Source organism: Heterocephalus glaber, unplaced genomic scaffold (assembly GCF_053883595.1).
Source record: "Heterocephalus glaber isolate CG9 unplaced genomic scaffold, H.glaber_assembly_v1.0 deba00001587, whole genome shotgun sequence".
NCBI lineage: Eukaryota > Metazoa > Chordata > Mammalia > Rodentia > Bathyergidae > Heterocephalus > Heterocephalus glaber.
The window spans coordinates 5,907,514-5,923,878 of NW_028258365.1; the positions used below are offsets into that span (position 1 = coordinate 5,907,514).

The 16,365-nt window shown below is 36.3% G+C and overlaps 1 pseudogene; it reads left to right on the forward strand.

The window, feature by feature from the left end:
- Window positions 1-6,185: 6,185 nt before the first annotated feature.
- On the forward strand, window positions 6,186-7,599 carry LOC147823379 (protein kinase C iota type pseudogene; annotated as a pseudogene).
- Window positions 7,600-16,365: the final 8,766 nt, after the last annotated feature.

Sequence of the window (16,365 nt, forward strand, 5' to 3'; positions counted from 1 at the left end):
CCACCCACCTGAATTCTCTGAAATGGTAACAGCAAAAGTAACTAAGAAGATGAATGAGGTGCTAGAAAAAAACCACATTGAAAAAATTTATAAGATAACCAAAGAGATGATGACCATAATTAAAGACATAGTTAGTGAATCCAGAGCAGATACAGATTTTTTAAAAAATAGAGGTGCTTAGGAAAATGTTGCAAACCATGAATGCCCAAAATAGGAAAGAAACATCATTCATAAAACAGAGTCAAACAGATATCCAGAAAATTATAAATTCTATTGAAAATATACACAGCAGAATGAACCAATGTGAGCACAGAATATCAGATGTAGAAGACAGATTTACGGGTTTTCATCATGAAAAAAAAATTTCTTAAAAAATAGCCAGGGAGCAGGAAAAATCAATCCAACAGCTGCTAGATGATGCAAATAAGAAGAACATAATATTGATTAGAGTCAATGAAAAAGCAGAAGGTAGTACAAATGACATAAAAACCAGTTCACAGAAGTAATGGGAGAAAATTTCCCAAGTATGGAAAAAGAATTTGACATACAGATAATTGAGGCCTATATAACTTCAATCAGTCACGATCAAAAAAATCTACATCGAGGCACATAATAGTCAAGATTCCATAAATTAAACATAAGAACAGAATGTTAAAAGCTGTTAGAAAAAAGAAACAAATTACCTATAAAGGAAAGCCTATCAGATTCACACCAGACTTCTCAACACAAACCATTAAGTTAAGGAGAGCTTAGAGTGAAGTATTTCAAGCCCTAAAAGAAAACAATTTCCAACCTAGATTGATATGCCCAGCAAAATTTCAGAATTGGTGGAGAAATAATATACTTCCATGACAAATAGCACCTGAACAAACCCAGATCAGCAAATCAGCCTCCAAAATTTCTGAAGAATACTCTGGAATGAGATAAAGAAGACTATAATTCCATAAACCCCAATAGAAGGAATCCACCATGTAAGACAAGTAATTAAACAGAGGGGAAAGAAAGGGCCCCCAAAACAGGAAAATTCAATACAAAGATAATTCAGTACATATCAGTTATAACTATCAATGTAAATGGTCACAATTCACCAATTAAAAGAAACAAATTGGCAGAATGGATTAAGAAACAAGATCCAACAATATGCTGCATACAAGGAACACATTTAACTGAAAAAGAAATTCATAGACTAAAAGTCAAAGGATGGAAAAACAATACTTCATCAACAAGAACCTGGAAAAAAGCAGGGGTAACTATTCAATTTGCAGACAAAGTGAATTCTAAGCCAAGACTGATCAAGAGAGACAGAGAAGGTCACTACATACTTGTTAAGGGAACAATCCAAGAGGAAGAGATACCAAACATGAATATATGTACTGCAAATACCAGTGCACACAAATATTAATGAAAAATCAAATAAGCACTAGTATAGTTGTATTGGGAGTTGTAATACCCACTGTCACAAATAGACACATCAAGTAGACAAAAAAATCAACAAAGAAATATCAGAAATGAACCAAACCTTTGAACAAATAGACTTAGTAGATGTCTACAGGGTCTTCCACCCCACAACATCAAAATACACATTTGTCTCAGCTCTGTGTGGGATATTCTCCAAAATAGACCACATACTAGCTCATAGAACATGCTTAAGTTAATGCAAAGAAATGAAATTATCCAAGCATATTATCAGACCATAATGCAATGAAATTGGAGATCAAGGGCAAAAGAAACCACAAAAACTTCATAAATACATGGAAATTAACACCCACCTGAACAACCAATGGGTCATAGATAAAATTAAAGAAGAAATTGGACAGTTTCTACTATTAAATAATAATGTTGATGCAATACATTGGAACTTATGGGACACGATGAATGCACTCCAGTGGGAAAATTTATATCAGTGAATTTCAACATCAGAAAAACAGAGCGAGCTCAAATATACAACCTAATGTTTAATGTTGAGCTTCTAGAAAAAGCAGGTGAAAGCTCATACAAAGGAGCAAGGTATAAAGATTAGAGCAGAAATTAATGCGTTTGAGACTAAGAAATAATACGAAGAATCAATGAATCAAAGAGTTGGTTCTTTGAAAGATTAAATAAAATTGATAATCCCTTACCTAAACTTATCCTAAAAAGGAAAGAAAAGATTCATATCCATGCAATTAGGAATGAAAAAAGTGAAATTACAACAGGTCCTGCAGAAATCCAGAAGACCATCAATACCTGCAAAGCCACCATGATAAAAAAAAGAGCATGGTACTGGCAAAACAAAACAAAACACAGACGTGAGGATCAGTGGAGCAGACTAGAAGATGCAAAAAAATCTCCAAACACACTCAACCACCTTATCTTTAACAAAAGGACCAAACATTTTCACTGGAAGGAAGATAGCTTCTTTAATAAATAGTGCTGGAAAAGCTGGCTTTCCACATGCTGGAGATTAAATCGGACTCATATCTCTCACCAGGAACTAAACTAAAATCAAAATGGATCATAGATCTAAATATTAAAACAGAAATACTAAATCTGCTGGAAGAGGGCATAGGCAGAACTCTTTTTTTTTTATTCATTAAGTTTATTGGTACATTTTAGGTATACAATATGATGATATTCATCATTGGAAATTTGTAGCTTTACATGATACGTCTTGATTCTTATTTCTCCCCCTTCCCCTGCCCTCCCTTCAACCCCTCCACCCCTCCCTATTTTCAAGGACTCTGTTTCCATTTCTCATATTTATTTCTTTCCCTTCTTTCCTTTCCCCTACCCCTCACACTTCCTCTTCCCCTTTGGACCTTTTCTTCCTATTTCACATAGAACTCTTAAAAACATAGGTGTATGTAAAGACTTTATGAACAAAATCCCAATTGCATAGAAAATATTTCAAAGAATCAACAACTGGTGTCTCATCTTTTTAAAAATCCTTTACACAACAAAAGAAGGCACCAACAGAGTGAATAGACAACTCACAGAGTGGGAAAAAAATTTTGCCAGCTGTTCCTCAGATGAAGGACTACAATATGTAAAGAACTCAAAAAAATCAGATCTTCAAATTTAAAGACTCAGTCCCAAAATGGGAATCTGAAATGAATAGACACTTTCAGATGAAGAAGTACAAATAGCAACAAAAATGTGAAAAAAATATTCAACATCACCGGACATTGGAGAGATGCAAATTAAAACAATGCTGAGATTCTATCTCACTCCAGAAAGAATGGCTGTTATTAGGAAATCAACCAACAACAAATGAGGCAGCGCTGTGGGAAAAAAGGAACACTTATCCACTGTTGGGGGGAGTGTAGACTGGGGCAACCACCATGGAAATCAGCGTGGAGATTCCTCAAAAAACTAAAACTAGAAGTTCCATTTGACCTAGTTATTTCCCTTCTTGGTATCTTCCCAAAAGAATTAAAAGCATAATACCGCAATGATATATCCACACCTATGTTTATGGTAGTTTGTCTAGCTAAATCTTGGAAATAGCCCAAGTGGCCATCAATGGATGAATGGAAAAAGAAGATGTGCTTTTTAAAAATTCAATGGAGTACTATTCTGCCATAAAAAAGGATAAACTTGAGACGTTTATAGCTAAATGGATGCATCTTGAGACCACACTCTTAAGTGAAATAAACTGGACACACATGTTTAAGTATTACATTGTTTCTCTGGTGTGAGAAACTGAAAGTGTAAATAGGGACCAAAATGTATAATAGATATTGTGAAATAGGCCGAAAATGTTCAAATGGGAAGGAGAACAAGGGAGAGGGGAGCGGGAACAAGAGGGAAAGGAAAGTAAAAATATAGAATAAAGAGGGAAAAAATGGGAACAAAGTTTTTGTAAATAAGGAGAGGAAGAGGGGTTGACAGGAGAGGAGGGGATTGGGGAAAACAGAAGAATCAAGATATATCATGTACAAGTACAAATTCCCTATGATGAATACAATCATTATGTATATCTAAAATGTACCAATAAAATAAATTTTTTAAAAGCCAGCAGGGTTATATTAATTGATATTCTCTGAAAATCTAAAAGAACAAAAGCCCTACATGCTGAAGGGTTAGAGCTTTCCCACATCTAAAAAGTGCAAACTATCCACCTGGGACGCAAAGTATGTGCACCCCTTGGGATGGGAGGACAGGAAGTGATTACAAGTGGCCACAAGGAAAGCTTTAGAGTGCTGTATGTGTTCTTCATCACCATGGGGTGATGGTTTCTAGGGTCTACAAAGACTATCTGCCATGCAGTCACCACATGCTGTCCTGCTTCGCTCTATGTCATAATACTGAATACTACACTTTGGTATTAAGTTAGCTGGCAATGAATAATTTGTGTGTACCTCAAAGCTACATCCTGTTATGGATCCACCACCACTACCCCAGAGGTTACAGTTTGAAATCAACATTTCTATCTCTTAAGGAAATTTTTTCTAGAAAGTTTTAGAATGAGGGCCAGAGATTTAGCTCAGTGTTTCTCCCACCTGGCTCGCAAGCACAAGGTCCTGAGTTCAAAAAAAAAAAATTCTAGAATGTATCATTCTTCCCTACTTAACTGAAAATGATGACATAATCAATCCAGAAAGAAAAGTACCCTAAAATTTCACAGATCTCTAAGTATAAATACCCAGCACTGCATCTTCAGAGACAATCACTCCCTTGAATGCAAAAGACCCCTCAACACTGTGCCCACCACATGCAAAGTGTCAATGCACATAGGATGCTTTAAAAGTGAAAATGTTACCAATGCCTAATATCATGGAAAGCTTTCCTAATTTTTCTTTTGCTGTTTCTAAATCACACTTTATCAGACAAGATGTTGGCTGAGTGTAATCCCAGCACTCTGGGCTGCTGAGCCATGATCACAAGGTAGAATCCAACCTAACAAATTTAGTGACTTAGTAAGACACTAGTGGATATTTGAAAAAAATATTGGAGGATACAGTTTAGTGTGAAGATGCAGGGTCCAAGACCCAGTACTGCAAAAGTAAAGAGTTAATACAGTCATTAGATAGATGATAGATTAGATAAAAAGATACACAGATACTTAGATATATATAAATAAGTAGCTACTGATTTATTTAGTATGAAGAAAGAGATGGGCCATAGATTCTTCTAATAAGAGGAGGAATTCAGGTTATAGAACCCCAAGACATGACCTCACTTCCTTGGCAACATGCCCAAACAGAACCCTGGGAACCATTGTTAAAGCCATCACACTCTAGGAATGGCCATCTCCTAGGCTCAGTTTGCCAGTGAGGGTCAACAACAAACACCACTTAGCTGCTTCTCCACTTTGAGAGGCTGCAGCCTCAGGACCCCAGGTATGGAAAGTATCTGTGAAAGACTGAGAAGAAGGTTGACGCCATCCAGATGCTGCAGGTCACATTACACCAGCCACTCAACTGTCACAGACACCCTAGAGAAGGACTGACCACCAGTGACCTAGAAAAAGAAAAGTACCCATGCAAAGTCTCCCTAAGCCCAAGTACCAATGGCACAGAAACCAGAAAGATGCCAGGGAAAGTTTTTCCAGGCCCAGAAACACCCAGTAACCCAGTAACTCCCAAGAGCCAGGCACAAAACCCTAAAGAATCAAAGAAGTCCAGGGTGGGAGACTGAAGTCACAGCCAACCAGCCCCCTAAAGACACTGAGAAGCCTAGTGTGCATCCACTCTGGGCCAGCCACCACTATTGGAAATAACTTCACAGGGGGCCAGGCAGAAGTCTGGCCAGCGTGGTCAGTCCAGGTAGCCAGGCCATACTCACTCATGGAAGCCTTGAGCCAGTTTTCCTGGACAGCCAACCCTTCTCTAGTCCCTTCTTCCTGAGCACCTCCATGACCCACACCTCTCCCCGACAGACCCTGATTATGGGAAGAGATATCATCACATGTTTTGAGACTTCCATCTCCTTTGCATTCCTTAGCAATGAAGTTCAAGGTGTGTGTGCTTTTGACAAGGAAGAGCTTTTCACCATGAAATGGGTAGATGAGGAAGGAGACTCATGTACTGTATCACCTCAGTTGGAGTTAGAAGTCTTTAGGCTTCCTGAGCTAAACAAGGACGCTGAACTGTTAATTCATGCATCACCTTGTTTACCAGAACATCCTACAATGCTATGTCCAGGAGAAGAGAAATCCATGTACTGCAGAGGTTCACGCCTCTGGAGAAAGCTTTATTGTGTAAATAGTCACACTTTTCAAGCCAAATTTTTGTGCAGGAACACTCATTGTGCTGTCTGCAGGCTGTGTAGGACTTGGACACCAGGTATATAAAGATGACACAGGTATCAATTGTGAACTCTTAGTTCATAAGAAGAGCCACAAACCTATCACAGTTGATATCATCAGCTACTGGAATCCATGATGTCAATGGAAAATCATCCATGGCTTCAGACCCTAATTGCACATAATCTTACAAGGCATGTGGGTTTGAAACAAGTTGATGAAGGTGATGAAGCAGTGAGCACCAGGGAAAGTGGCAAAGCTTCATCCAGTTTAGGTCTTCAGGGCTTTGATTTGCTCCAGGTAATGAGAGTTATGCAAAAGTACTGCTGGTTCGATTTAAAAAAAAAAAAAAAAAACAGAGCAAATAGAAGTTGTGGAAGAAAAAGAGCTTGTCAACATTGATTGGGTACAGACAGAGAAGCATGTTTTGTAGCAGGGATTTAATCATCCTTTTCTTGCTGGACTGCATTCTTGCTTTCAGACAGGCAGCAGGTTGTTTTTTTTTTCTAGACTGTAAATGGAGGAGATCTAATGTGTTGCATGCAGTGACAAAGAATACGGCCTGAAGATTACGCCAGTTTTTATTCTGCAGAAATCATTTCAATTATCTTCATGAGCAAGGAATACTTTATAGAAACTAGAAATTGGACAATTTATTACTAGACTCAGAAGGGCGCATTAACCTCACTGACTATTGCATGTGTAAGGAAGGATTACAGACAGGAGCTATGACTGGCACTTTCTGTGGCACTCCTAATTACCTTGCTCCAGAGATTATAAGAGGAGAAGATCATGGGTTCAGTGTCAACTGGTGGACTCTTAGAGTACTAATATTTGAGACTATGGTCAAGAAATCTCCATTTCATATTGTTGAGAGCTCTGATAACCCTGATCAAAACTCAATCATTTATCTCTTGCAGATTATTTTGGAAAGAAAAATTCACATACCACGTTCTCGGTCTGTAAAAGCTATAAGTGTCCTGGAGGGTTTCCTGAACAAGGTCCCAAAGGAAGAGTTGGATTGTCATACTCAAACAGGCTTTGCTGATATTCAGGAGCATCCATTCTTTCAAAATGTTGACTGGGACATGATAGAGCAAAAAGCAAGTGATACTGCCCTTTAAACCAAACATTTCTAGGGAATTTTATTTGGACAATTTTGATCCTCAGTTTACTAAGGAATCTGTCTGGCTCATTCCAGATAATGACATTGTGAGGAACATTGATCGATAAGAATTTGCAGGTTTTGAGTATATCAATTGTCTTTTGACGTATGAAGAAGAGTGTCTGATGCTCATTTCTCAACTATGCATTCTGCCTATTTGCCATTTAATATATGGAAAAACTTGTTACCAATCTAGATAGAATTAACCTTTTCATAATTGTCTGGAAGCTAATTTTAATTTCTTTTTTGAAGTTATATTTAGATATAGTACTTGATTCTTAGAGTCTACAATAGAAGATATTGAGAGGGTTTTGTAAATAGTTACTTTTTGTGATTTGACTTAATGAAGAGGCACTTGTTGTTAACCATACTTGTAAACACACTTTTTCATTTATTAAGTGGAGACAAAATATATAATATTTTTTGTTTACTCTGCAGGAAAATAATTTTTCTTTTAAGCAGAATCTCTTAACTATGGTTGTTTCTATCCAAACCACATTACCTGTTTGTAGGCTGCAGTTTATGTAGTCTTCAGGGAAATACAAATATCAACAATAATTTTGAATAAATCTACAGAAAACTCATATGTTATAGTTCTATCTCCTTGAGATTTTCTTTAGTAGGGTAACACATGAAATAAATAGCAAAATTCATTTTAAGGGCAGAGTTCTTCAGACTATTCTTATAAAAATTAGTGGTTGGCAATTTACTTAAATAGTTACCATATATACCATGCCTCTGTTTATTTTAGAATGATTTTTACGCGAAGGACTTGAAAAGAACCTGATTATCTAAGTAAGTTACAATGGCACAATCTTAGTAAAAATTTAATTTTAGGGAAGCTATCTAGTTTTAAATTTAGAATGATTTAAAATTTATAGGTACTTTATAAATTATCTTTCTTTTTTGAATTCTCCATTTCATTAGAAATGTAATTTTTCCAATGCTTGTAATCATATGTTACCTTTTCTTCAAATAAATAAGTTTGAAAGTAATGAAAACCTCCAAAGAAAATGTCTATATACATTCATGTGTTTATTTGAGGGTTATGGATGATTCTCTTAATACCTGGGACTTGTTTTAAAACAAAAGGCAGTATTCACATCATAAACTTAGGGAGAATTCTGACATGTCAGAAATATGTTTATATTCACGATAAAGTGTTACTTTATCCTATAGTGCATTTCAGTATGTAGAATATTACAAAGGGAATTTATTTATAATGTATATTACTGGGCCCACATTAGAATTCTTTTGAGCCTTTGAACCTCATTTTGAGAAACAGCAGAAATTGTATTCATGGTAAAATATTTTAAGATAGTATAAGCAGCCAGTTACAACCTCATGAACATTTTTGAATAGATTTTAAATGAATGACTTCATTAGATATCTTCTCTGTTCTCCCCAAGAAAATCTTACCAGTTTTCTACCAATGATGTACAAATGATGAAAATTTTTCTTTGATGAGGTTTTAACCTTTATGGAGGGTAGTCTTTTGTTTCTAAATAGTAAAATTTACTGTGTATATTTTATGCATAATTGCATTACAAATATGTTTTTAACTGTGTTCTGTTTTTTGCATTCTTTAAGTCTCATACCAGTTCTTTTCATATTATGTAGAAGTTCTCTGAAAATATTCACCAGCAGAATAAGGCAGTTTACAGTCAGAATGGTTGGCATTTTGATGTTCTAGGAAATAATTTACTTTGCATAAGCTGGTGGTCAGATCATTTTATGCATATGCACCCTGGATTAAATATCAAGCACTATGCTTGTTCAGTGCTGGTACATTTACTTTATAAATTTGGTGTGTTTTCTTTGTTTTTTGTTTTGTTTTGCTTGGTACCAGGGATTGAACTCAGGACCTTGTGCTTGCCAGGTAGGCAGCAGCACCACTGAGCTAAATCCCTGGCCTTATAAATTTGTTTTGTTTTGGTTTTTGTCATGTAGAATATTGCCTTGGTTATTATAATGTACCTTCTTTTTATGTTAAAAATCTGTAAATACAACCTAAAAAAGAAAGAAAAAGAAAGTATTGACTCCAACATTTGTACTTAATGATTGTCATTTTGGGAAGATTTCTCAATTTTCTTGGCAGGATACATTTAGAAGGACCCTGACACTTCCATTCTCAAAGCCATTTTTACCACATTGAGGTGAACAATATTCATTTTCCCACAGTCTTAATTCTATATCTTCTATATTTTCTAGAGAAAGATGTTCTTTAAGAAAACCAGTAGCTTCTGTTTTTAAAAAAATTATTAACACTTATTTTCATCCCTATAAAATCTGGATAAAATTTATTCCACAAAATAAAAGTGGCATTATGTTAAGGCTCATCTTGTTGACAAAATTTTTTTCAACTAAACTTACCTAACATCTATCCTCACATAGTGCAAACCTCTGAGCTATAGCAAATAAATAAAATGGAATTTGTTTCCATAAGCAAAAACTGATTTTAACTGACTTCTTCAACTATGCCCGAAAATAAAGTGTGCTATTTAAAGAGAACTCGTGCAGTCTCAGGAATGTCATAGATTGGTAAACAATTCAGAGCAACATGTGTGTAAAGAGGCAATTAATTTGTTGACTAAATGAAAGACAGTTTCTCCTACAATTATTTTTTCTCTACAAAATTACACTGGGTGATCTTTCCCAAATACAGAAAAGCACTAGCAGTTGCACTCCTCAATCTCTGCTTCCTGCGTGTCTTTCCACATGTGGCTATGAGATACAATGAACTGGACTGGATGGACAGCTACTGTGTCCAGGGAGAGTGTGGAGATAAAGGGGAATAAATGCGCTGTCATGGTGCGCAATCAAAATGGCACCACCCTACCTCCTCTCCTGCCCATTTTCCTTTTCCTAACCTCACTAATTTATACTAGGCCTGAGGTCTTCAGGAGAAACAGTTAAGAAGAGAAACTTCCCTTCATTATAAGGGTCTTTGATAAAATTAAGTCCAAAGAAAGCCTCAGTTCATGAGCTTTCATTGTACTAGTGATTTTGGAAATTCCTTCTAAAATAAAAAGAGGCAGTATTTCCAAAAAGTCATGGCCATGGCCATTTTTCTTTTATGATTCTCTGTTGGTCCCACTGTAGTAGTTCCTCATACTACTGACTATTTTGGGAGTATGTCAAGAAAGTTAATGAAACTTCAAGATGATGAAGGCTCAGTGTACAAAGATACAAAGGGTGAACTCTTTCAGTAAACCAGCTTGGCTACATTTTTTGACATCATGAACTGGCTTCCAACTGTAGTTCCTCTGGCGATCTCCTCAGATCTCCTCACCTAGACCCCTGGCTTTGTCCTACCACAGAATGATAAGGAGTTGAGTTTGGATTAAGGAACTAATATCAAGTCCCATCTTCATCACTTAAAATCCGTTGTATTGACCACATCTTTCATTTTCTGTATTCTGATGCTTTGATACCAGGGGCCTTGTATACCCTGAAAGCACTGCTCCTCCCAGGATCGGCCCTTCAAACAGATAGCAAATACAAGTAGAAGTGCTTTTAAAATACAAACTACATAATCTTTATCACATTTATTGAGCTCATACTCCAAGGCCCACTGGCTCAGACCACCTCCTAGCCAAAAATCAGACAAGTAGGGGCAGCCTCTATGCTCATAGCCCACCAAAATCATCCAAACTAGATAATCCCTAAATGATTTAGTCTGTGTCATCCATTCCTTCTTATAGAAATGATAGTCCACCTTCCCTCTCTCTGCCTCCTGACTGATCCATGAAGAGGCTCCATGGGAGGGTATGAGATCTGAGAGTGTAACAAACTGTCAACACCCAATCTTTGGGTTTTACCATAGCTAAATAATAGTAAAATCTATGTTAAAAGAGCAGCATGACCTTGGAAAGGAAACACAATACCTGCCTCCATTTCTTCATCAATAAAAAGAGGATCATTTTTTTTCTCATAGAGCTTTTGTATCAGCTAATCTAATACATATCATGTACTTGAGTGAATGTCCAATAAATACTAATGTTCCAAGTTAACAGATAAGTAGGATTTAGAGATAAGTTGTTCAAAGCTACATAGCTAGGATGTTGTAGAATCTAGTGTGATCCAAATAGCATCTATCCCCAGTACCAAAAAAACAAACAAACAAAAAAACCAAAACAAAACAAATAACATCTGCTATCAGCCTCCTCCTTTTATTGACATCCCAAGGTTTCTCCCCAGTTGACCCTGGGCCCTTTCCTGTTGTAATGTCAACTTGTACCATAGTATTAAACATTTGTTACCTCATTTTACAATCAGTTAGGTACAAATACACCTCCAGGACGGTGCTTAACTTATTGAGAGAAAGGTGTGGAGAGGAGGGAGGAAGGGAGAGAGAGAGACTGGAAGGTGAGAGGGGGAGAGAATGGAAGAAAGGAGTGAAGAAGAGCAGAGCAGAGGGCAGGAGAAGGCAAAGGGGAAAAGGAAGGGAAAGGAAGATTTTCTCTTTCAGAAGTACAAATTATTTCTTTCCTGGTTCTCTGTTTTCCTTCTGCATCCCAATTCTATCCTCAGATAAGGATAGAATTGCTTTATCCCTAAATTATAAAAATATCCAATAAAAGGGCCAGGGATTTAGCTCAGTGGTTTCACCGCCTGCTGCGCAAGCTCAAGGACCCGAGTTCAATCCCCAGTACCAAAAAAGAAATGTCCAATAAGAAATATTCACCCCATTGTAGAAATTTCCCTCTACTAATCTCTCTGTTTTATGAGCTCCAAACTTCTAGTCAAGAACTTATGCTAAACCTCCTCCTCTCCTAAGCCTTAACTTGAAAATATTTTTTTATGTTACCCTCTGCAGCCCCTCAAGGTCAGTTCTGAAATCTCCATGCCTCTCAATTTCTGGATTCTCTTCCATTTTCTTTGTCTTCCCTTTCTGCTGAGCTACATACCTGGGATTTCCATCTTCACATGCCCCAGAGAGATCAAAATATTTTAGGGTTTACCATTGTCACAGGATAAACATCAGACATGCAAAGCTCTTCTTGGTTACACTCGACCAATTTAGGAAGAGGTATTTTAAAAACTACCTACCTATAACAGAGAGGATTTTTATTTTTAAACCTTGAACAAAAGCTGCAAATTTCAATGCCTCCAGGGGGAGCAGGAATTCCTGCAAAGGAGTGGGGATTGTTGAAATCTGGAGAGCACATGGTCGCTGAGCTGCCCGCTGGTTGCTTCAAGCAAAGAAAGCCATGTGGCGAGATCACCCACATTTAAAGGAAATCTTTAAAATATGTATTTTTATATGAAGAAATTTCCTACATTTAAAAATTGCAAATTAATTCAGTTCAGCCCAAATGAAAATGATTATATGCTCATTTTTATTAGTGTTTCTCTCTGTGAAGATTTTTCCCCTAAGTTATTTTAGAAGCATTTTTCAAATACATAGAAAGCACACACAGCATTTTTTTCTGAGTAAGACTAATATGGAAGAAAATTAATTTTACTGAAAGGTAATGGAATGTTTAGAACCATATCATTTTGCATTCTATGTTGACCAATTTAAGTGGGAATAGAGTGTGAAATGTTGCTTTTTTCCCCTTTTAGACATTCATTTCTATTTGCCTTCACTGACACCAGCCTTGTCCAGGTTTCCAGGATGCCTTGTCCCTCCAAATAGGCTGCCCCATGTGCGTGGGGGTGGGGGGACTGCACACGGTACAGTCTGTTTCCTGTCTTACTTCTCAATAAATAATTTCAACCATTTACACCCTGAGCATAGCACAATTTAACCAAGTGTTCCATTACATTTTTACCCCTGATGCTGACATCAATTTGTTTTGGAATTCCAATTTGAAGGATCAGGTTATTTAAACAACAACAAAATAATAACTTTAAAGTCTCTAGTTTTTTTCCCTCCCCCAAGATACATAAATATGTACATACATACAATAATAGAAAACAGGACGTCAACTGGCCAAAATTAAATAAAAAGGACAAAATTCATTTCTAACCACTAAAATCAACTTAGATTTTTCTACATATATTTTATTTTAAAAATTTAGCCATTTGAATTCACAGATTTTTATTTTTATTCTTATTTTTGTTTGTTTAACTATATGTTTCCGATACATGTATACATCCATCGTAGTGAATTCGTACATAGTGTATACATATTGCATTTTGAACCTTTTTACTTTCCCTTCCCATCCCCTCCTTCTCATCACCTCCATCTCCAGATCCCCTTCCTGTTTCCATGAAGTTTATCTCCTTGATTTCTATCATCTATCTTTCATCTTGCTCAACTTGGGTTTTTTTAGACTTGAGCTTAACACATCACAGTTGTTGATGGTTCACAAGAGAAGTCAAATTTTGGCAGGGATCTGGGGATTCCTTTTAAAGTATTAGATGTAGGAGTTTGATATATACTCTTAGTTAGCAAGAAAGCACATCCTAGATTTTTATTCAGTTTATAGTCCATAAAATCCTAGCCTGCCAATGTTGAAAGATGTCTTTAAACAGATATTTTGGTCATATGGCTAGTCATCATGCATTTTCTGAATGGAACAATATATCAAAGTCCAGTTTCTAGATCTGCTACATGTGGAACAAATGTTTGAACAGGATTGAATCCTGTTAAATATAATTTTGGCCATATTTTATATTTAATTAAAAAGGATTTTATAACTTAATTCCCTTCCCCTCATCAACTTTCTTCAAAGAATGAGACCAAAAGGTAATTTAATGTGTTCATTTCATATATCTATTTATGTATTCAGCCTCCATTTCCCCTAGAGAAAATAATTTTTATAAATTCATTAAGGACAGATAAACCTTCATTTCTGCAGCCTTTATCTCTTAAAACTAAAAAGCTCTAACTTTATGTATGTGGATACTCTACTGCCATTATGATCTCTTACCATACAGAAGCCAGAATTGCATGAAACAATACAACAGACATCGGTTCACTCAATGAGAAAACTAGCAAAAATTGTCAGTCCACCTTCAGAATCCTGTGAATTTGCCAATATTTTGCAGCAGTCAGGTCATATTGACTTAAGAAAACAGACTATATCTTGGTAAGAAAAGCAAGCATTCTAGCATTTTAACTTGTCCTATTCTGATTCTCCTGCTATGAAGCAGACTTAACAACCCATAAACTCCAGTGGCTGAAGGCAGAGTGCATTGGATTCCTTCAAAGATTCACATACTATTGTCATTATCTGTCCTATCAAATGATCCCTAGAAGACCCTCCATATTCAAGATTGCTTGTTTTTTACTTGCCTCGAGATTATTTTCCAAAAACAATTAGAAGCAACTAATTAACTTCATGTGTATATGAGGCAGATAATAATAGTGGCAAACAATAGGCTAACAGCATGCTTAAAATGAAGGCTCAGAATTAGATACCCACAGAAGCACTGAAAAGCTGCAACATATTTCTGGGAATCTGGATGGCCTCATAATGAGCAGCATTGTGCACATATTCAGGTCTGTGAATATCCTCAGAATAGGCCAAAGCTATGACTAGAAGCCCCTAAGCTATAACCATGGGCTGACTTGAGGTTCTGAGTAAGCAGCAAAGTTATTAACTGCCTGGCCAAGTACAGAAGGGGTGGCTTAATCCACACAAACCCTTCATCAAGACAGGGAGACATTTATTCTAGGCACTTAAGAAAAATCTCTGTCCAGTCATTAATGATCACTTAGCTAACAAGCTAAGCATAAAAAGACACCAGGGGCCGCATATAAAAAGAATACAGACTTTCTAGAATTTACTCAGAAAAGACAATAAGGAGGCAAACAAGAAACAATAACCACAAAATTGTGAGGTAGAGGAAGAATCTGATTTCTAGAATTTTATTATTATATTATTTATATTTTATATTATTTATTATTTAAACTGTCAGGTTTTCATATTATATAATTATTATATCATTTAAACTGTCTGGTTTTCAGTAAAAAAAATAGGCAAAGAAATAAGAAAACATGTTCCAAATACAGAAAAAGAAATGAACAATAGAAATATCCATAAGGAAAATCAAACACTGAACTTCAAGACAAAAGATTTTAAATAATATGCTTTAAATATGTTCAAAGAACTGAAATAAATCTTGCCTAAAGAGTGAAATGAAAATATAATAATATCTCATTAAATATCAATAAAAATATAAAATTATTACAAACGTACAAATTCTGGAGCTGAGAATAATGTTGCTGAAATGAAAACTGTACTAACATGGCTCAGCAGTAAATTTGGCTATGGGAAGAAAGAATCAATGAAGTTTTGAACGTATGTCCATAAGGATCATTCAGTATGAGGAATAAGAAACAAGAATGAGGAATGATGAACAGAATCTTAGAGACCTGTAAACACCAACATATTCCTGTTGATAATATGTATGAGAAGGTGAGGAGTCAAAAAGAATTACTTGAAATAAAAAGAGTAACAAGAAACTCCCAAAATTTAGTAAAATAAATGAATCTAAGAATCTGAGTATCAATAAATACAAATAGAATAAATTCAGAGAAATCACACCAAGACATAGCATAATTAAATTGTTGAAAGATAGAAATAATCCAACAGCAAAATGACCCCTCATATACAAGAGATCCTCAGTGAAGTTAATAACAGTCAATTTCTTATTAGAAGCCATAAAGATTATAAGCATAAGGATATTAAACGTGTTGCAAGTGTCAACTGTGAATTCTATACCCAGTAAAACAATTCTTAAAAACTGAGGAGTTGCGCGGAAGACGCCAAATCACCCCACTGCAGACAGGCAGGTCTGACTACGCCCTACCGAGGTCCTGAGTCGCACAGAACATGCCAAATCAGCCTGCTGCAGACAGGCAGGTCTGTGCATGCCCTACCAAGGTCCTGAGTGCCATGGAACATGCTGAATCAGCCCACTGCAGACAGGCAGGTCTGTGCACACCCTACCGAGGTCCCGAGTCGCATGGAAGACACTGAATCACCCCGCTGCAGACAGGCAGCCACCTGGTTCCACA